The sequence below is a fragment of the Stenella coeruleoalba genome, assembly GCF_951394435.1.
Source record: "Stenella coeruleoalba genome assembly, chromosome: 11".
NCBI lineage: Eukaryota > Metazoa > Chordata > Mammalia > Artiodactyla > Delphinidae > Stenella > Stenella coeruleoalba.
The window spans coordinates 65,621,102-65,640,724 of NC_137157.1; the positions used below are offsets into that span (position 1 = coordinate 65,621,102).

General features: G+C 39.1%; 1 long non-coding RNA gene across 1 annotated transcript in view; it reads left to right on the plus strand.

Moving 5' to 3' along the window:
- LOC307194334 overlaps positions 1-18,582 on the plus strand; it is a 37,841-nt gene extending 19,259 nt beyond the window's left edge. Inside the window, exons 3-5 of the long non-coding RNA XR_013830549.1 lie at positions 1,241-1,376; positions 16,444-16,488; positions 16,660-18,582. This is a non-coding gene — a long non-coding RNA (uncharacterized lncRNA). The remainder of the gene's footprint in view (positions 1-1,240; positions 1,377-16,443; positions 16,489-16,659) is intronic.
- Positions 18,583-19,623: the final 1,041 nt, after the last annotated feature.

Here is a 19,623-nt window from a genome sequence, read left to right on the forward strand (position 1 = left end):
AAGGGTCCCTTTTCTCCACATCCTCGCCAACATTTGTTATTTGTGTTCTTTTTGATGATAGCCATTCTGATAGGCATGAGGCGGTATCTCATTGTGGTTTTGATTTGCATTTCCCTGATGATTAGCGATATAGAGCATATTTTCATGTGCCTGTTGGCCATCTGCCAGTCCTCTTTGGGAAAATGTCTATTTAGGTCTTCTGCCCATTTTTAAGTCAGGTTGCTTGTTTTTCTGATGTTGAGTGCCATGAGCTGTTTATATTTTTGGGGTATTAACCCCTTATTGGTCATATCATTTGCAAATATTTTCTCCCATTCAGTAGGTTATCTTTTCATTTTGTCAATGGTTTCCTTTGCTGTGTAAAAGCTTTTAAGTTTAATCTGGTCCCATTTATTTATTTTTGCTTGTATTTCCTTTGCTTTAGGAGACCAATCCAAAAAAATATTGCTAGATGTTTTGAATTTTTAACAGGCACTAACCAATTAAAATTATCAATGTCCAGCGAACTAAACAAGAATACCACCAACTCTTATAAACACAAAGCTCACTTAACACTGTATAAAACTCTAGGAAGTCTGATCAGTGATCAGTTGGAATCACCTCCAAAAGATCAGAGCTTAAAATATGGAACCCTGAAGTTCATCTCTAATTATGAATTCTGGCTGAGCATTACAACTTAACGTTCTTGTGAGTGCAGAAAACACACGTGTGCAGTGACCAATAGCCCCACTGCTCCCAGTGAGCAGAACAGAACAATTCAAGGAGCTGATCTACGAGTCAAGGATGCTTCCTTGCCAGCCGCCATTATGTGACTGTGGCGTACTTCCAATCTCAATTGAACATTAATTTTTTAATGATTCGAATAAATATAATCACAAAAAGTAAAACAATCAAAGGAAAAAAGAAAATCCCCACATTGTCCTGAGGCAAACTAGAGGAGTATTTCCTCTGGCCCACTCAAGGAGAAGCCAAAATAGCCTCTGAATTATTTTTGAGTCTGATTAAAACCTCGCTCACAAGACTGTACTTAGGCCCCTTTGTGAACTGCTTGTCATCACAGAGATTTGGCACATTATGTCCAAGACAAGGATTAATATGACTCCCAAGTAAACCTCACAGTGACGTTCAGCCACAGTTACTCAAGTTGAATAATTTGCAGCACCGGCTTCACTGTTGTAAGACACAGTTGACTGTTTATAAGACAGGGAAGTGATTTCTTTTCTTGTGTTTTCTTCTCCAGCCTTTCTGAGCAGTTACATTAGGAGGTGGCTGTTTCCCCCTGCTGCTGGGCTCTGTACCTCCAGCCCTTGAGGAGCAATTCCCTGTGCTACAAACGCCTAGAGGCTGGTTTACTACAAAAGAAGAACTTCTGTTTGGTAAGTGAGTCATAAGAACAGACTGTAGACCACGCACTAAACGCTAGCGTTAATCACTGCCACAAAGGCAATAGTTGAATGCAGGTAGTTTGATGAAGTTAAATACAAACTTATTTTGGTAAAATTCAGTACCTTGGACTCTAGGTCATAGGTGAACAATGAGGCTATGGGGCCAGCACACGTGTGGCAGACAACTTTCCTTTCCCTTATAATTCTAATAATTTATCTTACTGAGCTGTAGTGACACCTCTATTTTCTCATCTAAAAAATTAAGCCTGGACTACCTATATTAGGGTTGTAGTGAAATTCAATTTACTGTGCCTAACGCCATGTAAATTCTGGTAGAAGTAGCTCATAAAAATAAATCTTTTAAAACTTGTAGGCAAAAACAGAAAGTAGAAAATATGTCATTTTGTGTATCACAAAATTTTATAGCTAAAAATAACAACTGTACTCACAAATACATATGTAGTGATTTTTCCCCTCATTTGCTTGCACATTTCCATTCTTTTCTACCATAAAACAAGAAAAAAATTATCCCTGGATACTTCCCAAAGTGGATGCAATTTTTTTCTTGCCTGATGTACAGCCAATAAAGATTAAACTGGTGACCTTGGGCAAGCACCTCAGGATGCCAGTTTCCTCTTCTGTAAAATAAGAAAACTGGACAAGTAAGTCCTTCTGAAACCATAGTGTGTTCTGAAATCACCTGGGGACCGGGTATCTTGGCCATTGTAGTAGGGTCTATGCAATTACATTTTTTTTTTCCGACTCCCCAAGAGATTCTGATGCACACCAAGTTAGAGAATCGTTAAATTCAGTGATCTTTGGGTCACTTCTGGCTCTAACAATGATTAATCTTTTTGAAACATACTTGCTCTGTGTATATAGACAATTTCATAAAAATGCAAAACTGCAACCATACACACGCTCTGGGGACATTTCTTTTCTCTCTTCCTTTTTCTTGAGGTTTCTTCTGCTGCTCATCCTGTTCTACCCATAACAGTCACCCTCCTCCCACAGGACCCCATGTGAACGAACCCTCTATCAATGATCTTAATACATCAAGCAGAGGCCTGCCTGGTCCCTTATTCTAGATTTAGGGTGCTGACTCCCAAGCTTTAAGTATATTTTTTAAAATCTAACTGAAAATATCAATGATGTGCCAGTTCTCTGTCTCCTCTCATTCTGTCTCCCTTGCCGTCATCCAAGTAACCTCATGGAAAAGCAGTTGCTCCTTCACAATCACAGTTGTCTTTGCTTCTGCGTCTCCTGAGCCCCACTCAGTGCTTAGCTGGCACATGGTATTGTTTGTTGACTGACTAACTGGCTTTGGAAAAAGAGAAATTTCAATCTTTGCGCCTGATTGTTTTGTGACTCGGTGAGTCATTGTCTTTACTGAATAGATAGGAGTAAGAATGTCAGAGATGAATGAAGGCTGCAAAGGAGATGGAGAGCCAGAACCCAGAGTCTCCCATGATTCCATCTGTCTCAATTCACAGGCAAAAGAGACTCTGAAACTGGACATTGTGTATATAAAAAGAAGCAGCAGAAATAACAACTCCCTTCAAACTAGGTAAATAGATCGGACCCAAATCGAAGTACATACTAGGTGGCATCTCATAAAAGTTTTTTACCTTCAATTTAATTTGACTGTATTTTGTTAAATTTTTACATTTGGCAAGAAATTGGTAAATATTTTACTGATAGGTGGATTATCTTCATGAGACTGAAATCTGATTATTTCCTTTGGCAAATGTCTATGAATGGGAAGTTGAGATAGGACTGTGCACCCTACGTCCCCCACAATGTATTAGTGGTCCCGCTCCACGTTTGACTCTGTGTCCACCCAAATCACCCTGCTTTATAACCAGGCGTAAGAGCGGACATAACATTGCATCGCTCATCTCTGAGATGCCAGGAAGGATTCTTCCAAAGCCATCAAGAAAATGGACCGTGCTGCCTACCTTGGCATCACAAACCCATGCATAACAGCTCTCCTAGTTAGGTCACTCTTCCGGTGCTGTTAATGTCTATTACGCATTTAATTAAGAATTCAGCAAAGGAGCCAAAGATCAAAAGAGCATGGCTGATGACACACCCTCAGATCCCTAAAAAATCAATACAGAGCCCATACATTGACCTGTTCTGGAGGACATTTCCAGTGCTGTCACACTTGCCAGATAGCTCTGCCCAGAAAAGACTTTGGTCTTCAGGGCCATCGGGCAAACCTCCTGACACGACTGCAGTCAACATCAATCATAGTGACACTATTAAGTCAGATCTTTAAACAGCTTGGGACATTATTCAGAATGCCTCAGAGTCACACTTCCATCCTATGACCTTCCCACATCTGTGAGCCACGGTGACTACGTCCAGGATTGGGGTGAGAAGAGTCAGTGGAAGCGCCACAGGAAGGGGACTCTTCCACAGCCCCTTCTGGGGTCTTTTGGTGGCTTCTGTCAAGTTCTCCTCTTGTTCTTGAGAGTCTTCATATAAAATAACAGAGTTACCTCCTTTTCTCCAGATGCACAATGAACCACACTATTCTCAGGACCTAGTGTAAATGGGTGTGTATTCAATCCTCACTCCCTTAAGAGGACCAGAGCTTAGTGAGGGGTGCAGATCTTGGAACGTAAATATGTCTGAAATGTTTAATATGGCTAATCCATATTGTTTTGACAAACTTTCCATATAGTTGCTCAGTTAATGTAGAAGTGTGAACTTGATCCAAGACAAAGCAAGGAAGTCAAGCAGTTACTGCATGTGAGATCTAAACATAAACAGATAGCTAGATTCATTGTCACTGGCCTCCACATCTGGAGAAATAAATCTAATTTAAACTAATGCCCGCCAATTTTTTAAATTCCGTAAGAGACATCAATATCTGGAACTACAAAGATATATACTAATTATTATTTTTATGAAAATAAATATGAGCTATAATATGCTATTAACATTCATTTACATACATGGTCACCAATCCTTCCATCAAATTACCCTTCGCCCTGTTGTTCAAACCCAAAACTATTATCAATAGTCTCCTTGGTTCCCTGCTTTCCCTCAATCCCACACCCAATCCACCATTAGCTCTAACACAAAATATATCCTATATTTTCCCACCTCTCCCCAGTTCCCTGGCCCCTGTTCTAGTCTGAGCCAAAATCATCTCTCTCCTGGACCACTACAATAGCTTCCAAAATTTGTTTCTGTTTCCCTTCCTGCCCTCCTCAAAGCCATGCTCCATTAGCAACCAGAAAGATCACTGCATAACTCAAACTTCCTATGGCTTTCCTTTACACTTAGGGTAAAACCCAGACTCAGCCTGGCCTTTCACAATCAAGCCCATGTCTACATCTTCAACTCCATCACCTATCACCCTCCCCTCCCTCAGTGTCCTCCAGCCACTTTGGCTTTCACTCTGACTTTTCTACCCACCGAACTCCCCCTACTCTCTTTTGCCAGCAATCCTGCCCATCATTTAGTTTTCTAGGTCTCAATTCAATGTCAGCACTCCCCCAAAAAGCATTTCTGAACCACTCTTTCTGAAGTAGGCTCCCAATCCCAGACTCTTGATTACATCACCCTGATTACTTCCTCCATAGCAGTAATCATTCCTTTGACTGTCTTTAGCTAAAGAGAGCTGTCTCACCCAGGGTTATACCCCCTTCCTGTGGTCAGTCTGTATCCACTGATTGGTCTATGCAGCAGTGGAAAGAAGAGCCCATTCTCCACAATGAAGGCATCTCTGAAAAGCCAGCCCAGTCTCAGATCTCCCTGCAGGGTTGGTGGAGAACTTCCCTGAGTTGCAGCCCAATTTCCTGCTGCCCAGTCCTACTTCCACCCCTCCCATCCACAGATAGGTGACCCCGAGAGCTCTCGCTAAGAACTTCCTACATGCTAGTTGTTTCCTGAGTCAGCTTCCCATCCCAACCTATAACAGAATTGCTCATATTCTGGATGTGTCTTGAAGGTAAAACCAACAAAATTTGCTGATGGATGTGATAGAGGGTGTGTGAGAAAAAAAGGGAGGCAATAATAACACCAAGATTTTTATCTTAAGCAACAGGAAAAACCAAGTTGCCATTTACTGTCATGAGTAGCTCTGCTGGAAGAACATGTTGGGGATGCGGATGGGACTCACTGTTTGGTTCTGTTCCAATCAAGATGCCTACAAGGCACCTAAGAAGAGCATCAAGTAAGCACTTGAATATGTGCTCAAGGGAGAGGTCAGGGCAGAAATAGGAATGTGGGAGTTGTTAGCATGTGGATGGTGAGTACTCGCAACTGGATGAGAAATTTTTAGATCAAAAAATATATCCAGGGCTTCCCTGGTGGCGCAGTGGTTGAGAGTCCGCCTGCCGATGCAGGGGACACGGGTTTGTGCCCCGGTCCGGGAAGATCCCACATGCCGCGGAGCGGCTGGGCCTGTGAGCCATGGCCGCTGGGCCTGCGCATCCGGAGCCTGTGCTCCGCAATGGGAGAGGCCGCAACAGTGAGAGGCCCGCGAACCGCAAAAAAACACAAAACAAAACAAAACAAATCCATTATAATTTTGGTCAGCATTCCCAAAGTAGACTATCTGCATTATGATTATGGTATTTTAATTTTGATTAATTTTAATTAATTTTACTTTTGTCATGAGATGTCTTTTGTCACTAATTAGCTATTCTACTTTGAACAAGTCATTAACTTATTGGCCCCTTGGTTTCTTCATCTGACATGTGGAGACAAATTAGAGATAAATTATAATCATAAACTCCAACTTTAGGGGTTAATCTGAGGGTCAAATTAGAAGATAGATAGGAAGACACTTAAAGAGTTAAAACTTATCCTAATGAGACATCTTATTTCTGTTAGGTTTTTTTTAGAAATATAGTTTCTTTGTTATTAAGAATGAAAGTGAAACAAGAATTAAACATCCATTGAATTTCATGTGGGGGACATAACAAATGAATCAAAAGGAAAATTAAGTAAGTGAAATAACATTAGCAAAATGGAAATAAACACATTGGAAAACATTAAAATTCTCGACCAGATAAAACTCAAATTTTCAATAAGCTAAAAAATACAAAAACATTTTGCAAACTAGGAAAAACAAAAAATGAGTTTACGCATTAAATGACAATTGAATAAACCATAAAAGATTTTTGAATAAAAGCGAATATTTATCAAAAGTAAGGATGTTAATTTACATATAAGTTTCATTAAAATGATAATTTTTCTTCTTAAAAAGAAACATAGAAACAAACTTGTTTCTCCTAGAAGTTAATTGGAGTTCCTACATACCTGAACAAGATATCATTACGTGTTGTCATCCTTGATCCATACCACTACTTTTTAAACCAGGAAATGCAATTTTACTTGTCTACAGAATTATCTTTTTAAAAATATTTTTAATGGGAAAATCTGAAAAGAGTAACTTAAAATATAAGTCAGTCCTATTCTTCTGATGCCCCATTTCAATTATGCTATCTAGATGTACCTCATCCTGCTCTACTCACTGCATCCTTGCTTGGGAGGATGCAGGGTGGGAGGTCCATAGAAATCCTTTTTAATTGACTTACAATATTGTATTCATTTCAGATGTACAACAAAGTGATTCAATATTTTTATAGATTACACACCATACAAAGTTATTATAAAGTAATGACTAAATTCCCTGTGCTATACATTACCTTCCTGTGACTTATTAACTTTGTAACTGGTAGTTTATATCTCTTAATCCCTTTCACCTATTTCACTCCTTTCCCCACTTCTCTTCTCTGTAGTGAACATTGTTTGTTCTCTGTATCTGTGAGTCTGTTTCTGTTTTGTTATATTTGTTCATTTGTTTTGGTTCTTTTTTTAGATTCCAGATATAAGGGAAAACATACAGTATATGTCTTTCTCTGTCTTAATTATATTACTAATTACTAATTAATTACTAATTAATTAATTACTAATTAATTACTCTGTCTTAATTATATTACTAATTACTAATTAATTACTAATCAGGTCCATCCATGCTGTCACAAATGACAAAATTTCATTCTTTTTTATGACTGAGTAATACTCCATTGTGTTCTTTACCTATTCCTCTGTTGATGGACATTTAGGTTGCTTCCATGTCCTGGCTATTGTAAATAATGCTGCAATGAACACTGGGGCACATTTATCTTTTCAAATTAGTGTTTTTATTTTCTTTGGATAAATGCCCAGGAGTAGAATTGCTGGATGCTTTGGTAGTTCTATTTTTAATTTTTTGAGGAATCTCCATATTGTTTTCCACAGTGGCTTTACCAATTTACATTCCCACCAACAGTGTGCTAAGGTTCCATTTCCTCCATATCCTTACCAACACTTGTTATTTGTTGTCCTTTTAATGACAGCCATTCTGACAAGTGTAAGGTGATATCTCATTGTGATTTTGATTTGCATTTCTCTAATAATTAGCTATGTTGAACATTTTTTCAAGTGCCTGTTAGCCATCTATATGTCTTCTTTAGAAAAATATCTATTCAGGCCTTCCACCCATTTTTTGATTGGGTTGTTGGTTGTTTTTTTGTTTTTGTTTTTTTGGATACTGAGTTATATGAGCTATTCATATATCTCGGATATTAACCTCTGGTCAGTAACATCATTTGCAAATATTTTCTCCCATTCTGTAGGTTATCTTTTCTATGGCCATACCTCCCTGAATGCACTGGATCTTGTCTGTAGGTTGTCTTTTTGTTTTGTTGATGGTTTTCTTTGCCATGCAAAAGCTTTTAAATCCAATTAGGTCTCATTTATTTATTTGTGCTTTTGTTTCCCTTTCTTGAGAAGATAGATCCAAAAAATATATATATTGCTAAGACAAATAGCAAAGAGAGTGTTGCCTGTTTTCTTCTAGGAGTTTCATGGCTGCAGATTTTACATTTAAATCCATTTTGAGTCTATTTTTGTATATGGTGTGAGAAAATATTCTACTTTCATTCTTTTCCATGTAGCTGTCCAGTTTTCCCAACACCACTTATTGAAAAGACCCTCTTTTCCCCATTGCATGGACTTGCCTCCTTTGTCATAGGAGGCATTGACCATATAAGTGTGGGTTTATTTCTGGGCTCTCTGTTCTGTTGCATTGATCTTATGTGTCTGTTTTTGTGCCAGTACCATACTGTCTTGATTACTATAGCTTTGTAACGTAGTTTGAAGTCAGGGAGCATAATAACTCCAGCTTTCTTCTTTCTCAAGACTGCTTTGGCTATTCAAAATCTTTTGTGATTGCATACAAATTTGGGGATTAATTTGTTCTAGTTCTGTGAAAAATGCCATGAGTATTTTGACAGGGATTGCATTGAATCTGTAGATTGTTTTGGAGAGTATGAACATTTTAACAATATTAATTCTTCCAGTCCATGAGCACAGTATATCTTTCCATTTATTTGTATCATCTTCATTTTCTTTCATCAATATCTTATAGTTTTCAAAGTACAGGTCTTTCACCTCCTGGGTTAAATTTATCCCTAGGTATTGTATCCTTCTTGATTAGATTGTAAATGAGGTTGTTTTCTTGAGTTCTCTTTCCAATAGTTCATTATTAGTGTATAGAAATGCAACAGATCTCTGTATATTAATTTTGTATCCTACAACATTACTAAATTTATTTATTAGTTCTGGTAGCTTTTTTGGTGAAGTGTTTATGGTTTTCTATATATAGTATCATGTCATCTGCAAATTAGTGATAGTTTTACTTCTTCCATTTCAGTTTGTATGTCTTTTATTTCTTTTTCTTGTCTAATTGTTTTGACTTCAACTTCCAATACTATGTTATATAGAACTGGTGAGACTGGGCATCCTTGTCTTGTTCCTGATCTTAGAGGAAAAGCTTTCAGCTTTTTACCATTGAGTATGTTAGCTGAGGTTTGTCATAAAAAACTTTTTTATGATGAGGTACATTCCCTCTATATCAACTTTATTGAGAGTTTTTATCATGAATGGGTGTTGAATCTTGTCAAATGCTTTTTCTGCATCTACTGAGATGATCATGTGATTTTTATCCTTCATTTTGTTAATGTGTATGACTTTGATTGATTTGTGGATTCCTAAATTTTCCTACCTGTTTTCCCCTTCATCATCCTTGTATGATTTTAAAGCTGCAAATAATTTCTTAAGAATTTAAATAAACTATTAATTATTAATAAATATCTCCTGTTTCTTTATGTATTCTTTTTAAGAATCTAATCTAAACTTGCATCTTTTTAGAGACTTTGTAAAACATAAGAATACTGCCATGTTTTTTTAAGAATACCTATTTAAAATAATATTTTAGGTCTTGTAACTAGTTTACATTATTCCAGGTCATGTAAGCATGACTTGAAAATGACTAATGATGACCAATTCATCTGGCTCATCCATGCAACTCTAGTCAAGTGACCCTCTCTGTCACCACGGGTAACTCATCTTTCTTGGCATGGCAGCAGTCAGTTTCCATGTCTGTAATACAGAGACTGTGAAGGTTCAGAAAAATGTGTCCTCAGTAGAGTACACACCCTGAAAATCTTTGCTCAAGATAGCCCAGCACATAGTAGGCATTCAGTGAATATGCAATAAGTAAATCGAACTGGTAAAATTACTGACCAAACTCACAAACATATGATATCTCTAGGAGTTAAAGTTCTAAAAATTTTAACAGTTCAAAGATACTATTTCAGAAAGTCACACTTACTCTGAATTGTACTTTTTTCACTGGATTCAAGGAGGACTGGGCTAATGGAAACTAACTCTTAGATTATCAGAGTGGAAGAAAAAGAACCAAGAACACCTTAAGAGGTATCAAATCCAATAACCACTTTTTTAATTAAATCATAGTTTGGGGGTTGTTTAAATGACTTAATTTCTTTTAGTATTCCACAGTTAGATACTGAATGAAGAGTCTGGTTTCTCCTCAGAATGAAGCAGATTGCTCCCAGCCCGTGAGCTCAGTCTACTTTCTCCCAGTGTATTTTTAGACTGCACAGGAAACACTCGAGACTAAGGAAGTCGGACTGTGACTGACATTTTACCTGTAATGATACTGGCAACACTGGCATTTGTCACCAGTGTCGTGGAACAGAGCTGACAGGCACTCTTTGCTCAGCAACTGAATGGCTTTTCTTCATTTGACCTGATATCTATCCCTGCAGTTTTGCCATGTCCTATAATTACCTCAGACATCATTGATTTTAAAACAGGGCATACCACACTTTATATCATCTACTCCTTTTAAAAGGAATTGTTAAGCATACTACCATCGTTTTGTTACCCTTGACTGAAGATCCAAACAGATGAATGAAACGGCAGTCCAGCAAGATTATCCTCAGCATATGTAGCTCGATCATTCTCTGTACATCAATTTGAGGTCTCCCTGTGTGAGGTGTCTCATCAGGAGAGCCTGAGTAAAATGTCTGAATCATTACGATGTCTGGTCACATAACATAAAGAAATTTACCAACATTTTGGTCACTAATAGGTAGCAGTGCAGCCAAATTATGCTTTAAAAGTCTTTCACACTCAGCCATTAAATAACTATTGGAGAACTTTGGATCCAATTCATAGAAAATCTTACATAATACCTGCTTCCTTCATAGTTATAAACCAACAGAAGATGACATATTCTTTCTTTCCTCTCATTTATTTGTATGAATCAGAATCAGGCTTTTAATTCACAGAAGGTAATAAGTATACAAAAGCACCTACAGACATTTTGTATATATTAATTGAAAACATAAATTTATTCCATTACCCTAAAATTCCCCTGACAGGGTTCTGAGGTAGCAATCTGGGAGCTTTCTGAAAGGCAAGTGTGATAATGCCTCTCCCCAACTTAAAATCCTTCAATAGATTCCCACTGCTCTAAAATACAGTTCTGACTCTTGAAGAGAGTCTAAAAATGACTGGATCCTTACTGCTTTCTCCAGCCTTCATGCCTCACCCTATTGTCAAACCATGGCGTGTTCTTACTTTCTGGAACATTCGCTAAAGAAAATTTATGTTTTCATAATGTTCAGGTAGCAGCTAGCTTTTGTAATAATAGGAGATGGATACTTTATATTATTATACAGAAAAAGCATCTTTATCAAGCTTATCGATCCCTAACCAATGAATCATTTTGGTGAAAAGGACATGAATGTGGCAAAGAGGCACATATTTTAAGTGACTAGATGATTTTATGATATAATGGCTACAATTTTTGGAGCTTTAAATATGTGCCAGTCATATATATGTGCTTCACATATATTAAATCTCATCTAATTCTCCCATGAGCCCTTTGAGGTAGGTAACATACCATTTTCATTCTATTGAATAGAGTTGCGATAACTGGGTGCTGGGACTGAATCTGCTCACTTAATTTCCATTCATTCTCATTGAAGAGGTTGCAAAGACAAAAACTAGATTTCCAGCTAGGGTACCGGAAGAAAATTGTGTCCCGAAAGGTAGATACATGCAAGTGAGACATGACGATATAGAAGGCAGAAGTGAGGCAGAAACCACTTTCTTATCCTTTCTTGACTGTTTCTTCTGGCAAAAAATGAAGGCTCCTTGGCACCATGCTCCAGCATCCACTCTATAGATACCATGGTGTTTAGAGACAGCAGCAAGTTCTTGATCCTGGCAGAGTTTTGCGGCTGGTCTCAGAGGTAGTAACCTCCAGTGGGTCGGTTTTGTAAAGTTTTGTGGTCAGAACCTGTTTCTTCAACCCTTCTAATGTTTTTAAGTGCCTAATCCCCTGTATTAAAACCGTTTCAGTTTAAAATACTTAAAGTAGGGGCTTCCCTGGTGGCGCAGTGGTTGAGAGTCTGCCTGCCGATGCAGGGGACACGGGTTCGTGCCCCGGTCCGGGAGGATCCCACATGCCGCGGAGCGGCTGGGCCCGTGAGCCATGGCCGCTGAACCTGCGCGTCCGGAGCTTGTGCTCCGCAATGGGAGAGGCCACAACAGTGAGAGGCCCGCGTACCGCAAAAAATAAAAAAATAAATAAAAATAAATAAATAAAATACTTAAAGTGGTTTCTCCTTTCTTGTATTGAACCTGAGAGTGTGCAAAAGCCTACGTGTTCATTGGACTACAGGTTAAGCTGAAACAAAGGCACTTAAAAAATAGTGTGGCTTAAATAAAGCCAAAGTCTGTTTTTCTTCCATGAAACAGTCCAGAAGTGGGTGATATCACACAGGTGGGATGGCTCTATTGTCATCAATATGCAGCTCTTCTCTTTGGCCCAGGGAAGCTCCAGTTTTTGTCTATTCAAAGACATGGGAAAGGGGGCGGGGTGTGGAGAGAGAGAGTAAATAACCAATGATTTTCAAACATACAAAACCCCCTCTCACATACCATTGGCTAGAAATGAGTCACATAGTAAACTTAATCCCAAAGAAAGCTGAGGGAATATAGCAACTAGGTAGGCAACCGTGTGCCCTGCTAATACTTGCCAGGGGGAATTGGATAGTTTGTTAGAAAAAGAAAGTAAGTAAAAATGGTTATTAGGGTAACATCACTCTCTTCCATGTCTACCCCTCTGCCTGATAGTCATGCCTACCCTTTTTTCTGCAAATAGATCACACAACCCAAGTGGAATTCTAATCTACTGGCTTCCATGTGAAAGTAACGGTAGCCAAAGATCTCTCTGGTCACAGCTCTTGAGCCTGGCCTCTCTGTTCAGCCTTTCCCTCTTTGCTTCAGTTTAATGTTGGCTACCTTTAGTGGCAACCATTTGAAACAGTTAGGAAGGCAATGTCTTTTATCCAGTCTTTGCTTTGGCCTGATATCCATTTTCTGGCCAAGTAAAATACTTAACAGCAGGTCCATGAGAAAGACCTCCATCATCAAACTTATCTACTGCTGTCTGGGGACACAGATCTTCCAACCCTGCATGGCCCAACTTTTAAGCTCTGAGCCATATTAGATTGCAAACCATAAATGAGAGCTATATTCCCTTATCAGAGCTATATTCCCTTCTATCTCTGCTTACTGACTAGTAATTACCTAACTTCTGTTTCCTCTTATCATACATTGTTAACAGTAGTGAGGACTAGCCAACATATACGTATATTCTGAGTTGTTCTCCTTGAGCTAAAGGTCAGTAGGCCCATAGCCTGTCCTCCTAGTTATAATAGGTAACTGTCTTACCAAATGATATTTCACAGAATAACAAGTGCTGTCAATGTTCCTAGATGAAATATTGTGCCCACGTCACCTCCACTTGTTGCTATCCAATGCCACAAAATTTAGGTTTTTTATGTGGTCACATCCCACTTCTGGTACCAATTTTTGTATTCATTGGATACATGCTAAGGTCTCTTTTCAATTAAAAACAAGAAATCCCAGAATAAAATGTCTTCATAACATAGAAGCTTGTTTGTCTTTCACTGACAGTGCAGAGGCAAAGCAGGGAGACTCTGCTACCAATATGTGACTTTCATCTCTGGGACCCTAGAACTAGCTGTTCTAGTGTTATCGCCTCCCAGTCAGCAGGAATTGTCTTTTAAAAGTAATGGCATGGACATATATACACTACCAAAAGTAAAATAGATAGCTAGTGGGAAGCAGCCGCATAACACAGGGAGATCAGCTCAGTGCTTTGTGACCACCTAGAGGGGTGGGATAGGGAGGGTGGGAGGGAGAAGCAAGAGGGAGGAGATATGCGGATATATGTATATATATAGCTGATTCACTCTGTTATACAGCAGAAACTAACACACAGTTGTAAAACAATTATTCTCCAATAAAGATGTTAAAAAAATTTTTTTTAATAAAAGTAATATCCAGAAGATGCCACATCACTTCTGGTGACTTCCCATTGGCAAGAACTTCTTGTTCTTGTAGTCTCGTAGCTACAAAGGATGCTGTGAAATATTGTCTCTAGCTGAGTAGCTGTGTGCCTTGCTAATACCCAGGAATCCCATCACTAGAAGAAGCAAAGGAAAAGGGACCCTAGGAGATAGTGAGCATTCTCTGCCACACAAGGACCAGAGGATTACAGCTGCCTGACTCTAGATCCCTACGGCAAAACTACTTCCAAAACTCTCTTCCAATATTTAGAAAGTCTCTTATTCTTCCTCAGTACTCTGATGGTCCATATTCTCTAGAATAAGAAAGTCATGACTCTTCGTTTGCCATCTTCTTTTAACTTATTTAATCATTCATTTATTCTAGCAGCTATTATTCATTAAATACCTACTATATGCCAGACATTTAGTTAGACAGTAGGAATACAAAGATAACTAAGACAGAATCATCTGGGATCTTTATTCAAAAGTTTCTATTGATTTGGAATAGAATAGTTATTTAGAAAATTCACTATTCTCTTCCGAACATACCGTAAAACAAAAAATTTGTTTAAAAATAATAAATTCAAGAGAAGCACACAAGAGAAAGAGTTTATTTTTCACTTTCCTTCCCCAATTTTGTATCACTTACACCAACTGGCCTAACTAAAAAGTATAATTTAGTGTAAAATGAGTCACTTGAGGTACAAAAATCTTGGCAATAAGGATGACTTGCAACTCAATTTCACCTACACACTCTTTCTAATCAACTGCTATATTGATACCAGCTTTCATCATGAATATGAAACGGCGATATGCAAAAGAGTTTTTTCCCTCTACTTCTGTTGGATCTAAGTCAACGTCAAAATATTCCCCAAAAGAAGCCAGACACAGATGAGTACATGCTATTTTATTCCATTTATACCTAAAGCACAAAATCAGGAGAAAGCTAATTTATGCTATCAGAAGTGAGGACCGGATGCCCCCATTGATTGGGGACATGCAGGATGCTTCTGGAATGCTGATAGTGCTCTGTTTCTGGATCGGGGTGGTGATTATACCAGTGAATTCAGTTTGTAAACCCCACTCAACACTCTCTACTGAAACTTCTGGTAGCAGAATTTTTTGAAGGCATCTAGGGAGACTTATGGGGTGCTAAGCATTGTACCAGCCACGGAAGGTTTCCAACAACATATAGTACATGTGTCACCTTGCCATTTCCCATCAAAAGGAGGCAGCTGTGATGTGAGGGGAAAGATGGGGAATCAGGAGCTGGCCTGTGTGTCCATGTGTAAGTCCAAGCTAATATTCATCTCTCCGAGTCTCAGTTTTCTGAGCTATAACTGAGCGCTAAGGCTCTCTGCTCTATAATTTCCTCCCGGTCAGTCATGGTTGCCATTTTCCTCTTTTCATCTAAAGCAGGTTTTTTTGGAACTCAGAATATCAAATTAGGTAGACACTGAAAATAATTAATATAACAAATCCACATAGCTCTGTACCAAAGGCAGGACATATGACTGGAAAACCCTGGGACCAGGCACCCCTTGACTCCTGGTTTATGGTCAATGCCTGGTCACTAGTTTACTGCATAGCCTTAGGCAAAGCACTTCATTTTTCTTGACTTCAGTTTTATCATTTGTAAGACAAGGGGGCTTAGACCCCAAAGGTTCTGTTTCTGAGTTAACTTGTTCAGAGTTAAGAAGCAGCAGAACCCAGACTCTGGTTTTATGGCTCAATCCAAGTTTTCTTCCTACAAATACGTATCTAAACAAAAATAACCTAGGGCTTCCCTGGTGGCGCAGTGGTTGAGAGTCCGCCTGCCGATGCAGGCGACACGGGTTCGTGCCCCAGTCCGGGAAGATCCCACATGCCGCGGAGCAGCTGGGCCCGTGAGTCATGGCCGCTGAGCCTGCGCGTCCAGAGCCTGTGCTCCTCAACGGGAGAGGCCACAACAGTGAGAGGCCCGCGTACCGCAAAAAAAAAAAAGAAAGAAAGAAAGAAAAAAAAACAACCTAAATTCAGATTTAAAAATTCTTGTTGTCCAGTATACGTTGAACATAGACATCAACCACGTGAGGGAGATATATTACCCCTGCTTTTCAGATGAGGAAACTGCCCATCAGAAAGTTAAGTGATGTGTCCCCACATGTGTGCCCTGATCAGTGCCAGAGGCAGGAGGGAAAGTCTGGTCCACAGACTCAGAACTTTCCTTGCCCCGCGGGGGATTGTAATGGGCCCTCAAATCAACAAATAAGCTGAAAATAAATCCAATCCCAAAGCAAAAATAATCTTTCCTTTTTTAGTTTCCTCCAGTTGAGAAAGAAAAACAAGAACTGGGAGTTTCATTAGTAAGTATAAAATTTCATGTCATTTGTTAAAATGATAAAATTATTGGATCGGCAAAAAATTCCTTCGGTTTTTAAAGTAAAAATAAAAGACACACGTTTTCATTTTCACCAAGAACTTTATTGAACAATCTATTCACCATTTTGTTCCACTACCTTCTGCCATTTCTTCAGGCAACTTCACGATTCCATCTTCCCCAAACTGCCAGACACGGTTGGCACTTTTTTATCTTTTTGAGCAAAGAACTGTTCCAGGTGCTTTTTACAGTCTTCCAGGGAATGGAAATTTTTTCCATTAAGAGAATTTTGTAAAGACCTAAATAAATGGAAATCCGAAGGTGCAATATCTCGTGAATACGGCAGATGAATCAGAACTTCCCAGCCAAGCTGTAACAGTTTTTGCCTGGTCATCAAAGAAACGGTCTTGCGTTATCCTGATGGAAGATTATGAGTTTTCGGTTGACTAATTCCAGACGCTTTTTGGTCAAGTGCTGCTTTCAGTTGGCCTAATTGGGAGCAGTACTTGTTGGAATTCGTCGTTTCGTTTTCCAGAAGGATTTCATAATAGAGGACTCCTTCCAACCCACAATATCCACAACATCACCTTCTCTGGACAAAGACCTGCCTTTGGTGTGGTTTGTGGTGGTTCATTTCACTTGCCCCACGATGTCTTCTGTTCCACATTATTGTACAGTATCCACTTTTCATCACCCATCACAATTTGTTTTAAAAACGGAACATTTTCATTACATTTCAGTAGAGAATCACATGCAGGTATATGGTAAAGAAGGCTTTTCTCGCTTAACTTATGTGGAACCCAAACATCAAAGCGATTAACATAAGCAAGCTGGTAAAAATGATTTTCAGCATCTCCTGCATGGTATAACATTGACTATCATCTCCTGCATGGTATGACATTGACTATCTCCTGCATGGTATGATATTGACTATCTCCTGCATGGTATAACATTGACTATCTCCTGCATGGTATGACATTGACTATCTCTTGCATGGTATAACATTGACTGTTCTCATTTAACGTGTCACTTTGATCGCTTTCAACTTCAACTGGCCTCCCCCACCGTGGAGCATCGTCCAGCGAGAAATCTCCAGCAGGAAACTTCGCAAACCACTTTGACACATTTGATCAGTCACAGCGCCTTCTCCATACACTGCACAAATCTATTTTTTGCGTTTCAGTTGCATTTTTACCTTTCTTGAAATAATAAAGCATAATATGCTGAAAATGTTGCTTTTTTCTTCCATCTTCAATATTAAAATGGCTACACAAAAATTCACCAATTTTGATAAGTTTTTTTTTTAAATGCATGCTGATATGACAGCTGTAACAATACAATCTAACAAAACTGTTTCAAACGAAGTTAAAGACAACTGAGCACTACTAGAGCTATCTTACGGAAAAAACCGAATGAACCTTTTGGCCAACCCAATATATACAGTTGACTAAAGCCTCACGATGGATGCAAAATCCCAGCACACTTTTATACTTGATACACATCATTGTGTGTACTGCAATTCACATTTTATCTGGAAGATAAGCTATTTGGGGCATAAAAGACTTTATGAGCCCAGAGTCAAAGATGAACAAAGATTTTCTTTTTTTTAATTTTTATTTTATATTGGAGTATAGTTGATTTACAGAGTTGTGTTAGTTTCAGGTGTACAGCAAAGTGACTCATTTATACGTGTACACGTATCTATTCTTTCTCAAATTCTTTTCCCGCTTAGGTTATTATAGAATATTGAGTAGAGTTCCCTGTGCTATACAGTAGGTCCTTGTTGGTTATCTATTTTAAAACTAGTAGTGTGTATATGTTAATCCCAAACCCCCAATTTATTCCTCCCCCGCACCTTTCCCCTTTGGTAACCATAAGTTTATTTTCTAAGTCTGTGAGTCTGTTGCTGTTTTGTAAATAAGTTCGTTTGTATTAAGCGATATCACATGATATTTGTCTTTCTCCGTATGACTTACTCCACTTAGTATGATAATCTCCAGGTTTCTTTTCTTTCTTTTTTTTTTTTTTATAAATTTCCTGCTAAAGCAGAAAGGCTTAAAGTTGACCACTCAACCTTACACGATGCCCCTGTCAGCTGTCATGTATGACATGGGGGCGTGGCCCCCATGGAAACAACTCCAAAAAGCAGAGGATAAAAACTCTGGGGTGAGATGCTATGAACAGCGCTCTTAGCAAACCTAGAAATGTTTTTAATGGTGTTTCAGCCCAGCTGATGATTGTTTTAGAACAAGTCTCCTGTCAAGGTCTGGCCCTTGATCTGCAAAATTCCTTCAGACACTGCGTCTGGCAGGCAGCAATATATCATCTGCCCGGGGAGAAAACAAAACGTCCTGGATGTTGCCATGACTCTCAAGTTGTTACAGTTCACTTAAGTACTTCTAAAAATACAATGGGATAGCCTTCCCAGGCTTCTTTCCTTTAGATACTACACCATCAATTAAGAGGCGAGAAACAGCTATTATAAGATAGCTTTGAGAAAAATGTACAATATTTAATCAGTCCTTAATGTGTGGTTTTTCTGTGCTGAATCTCCATTCAGTTTTGTTTTTTTTTTTTTTTTTTTTTTTTTTTTTTTTTTTTTTTGCGGTACGCGGGCCGCTCGCTGTTGTGGCCTCTCCCGTTGCGGAGCACAGGCTCCGGACGCGCAGGCTCAGCGGTCATGGCTCACGGGCCCAGCCGCTCCGCGGCATGTGGGATCTTCCCAGACCGGGGTACGAACCCTTGTCCCCTGCCTCGGCGGGCGGACTCTCAACCACTGCGCCACCAGGGAAGCCCGCCATTCACTTTTTAAGCCCTAAATTCTACCCTAAACTGAAAACTGAGGTTTCGGGTTAACACTATGTATAATAGGACTAGTTTCTAAATCAAGCGTTATGAGCCTGCCTGTTTGTTTGCTCCTGTAATTGTAAACGTCCGGGGTTGTTCCCAATAAAGGCGTGTTCTCCTGTCACTCTCCAACCCCACCCTCCCCGCTGCAGACAGGGCGACCCCACAGAGTGCGCCGATGTCTCTTGGAAACTGCTCATGCCCTGTAGTACTTTCTAGTGTTCCATGTATCATTTGTTAAACATCTTTTTAGAATCTCTTCTACCAGAGGCCA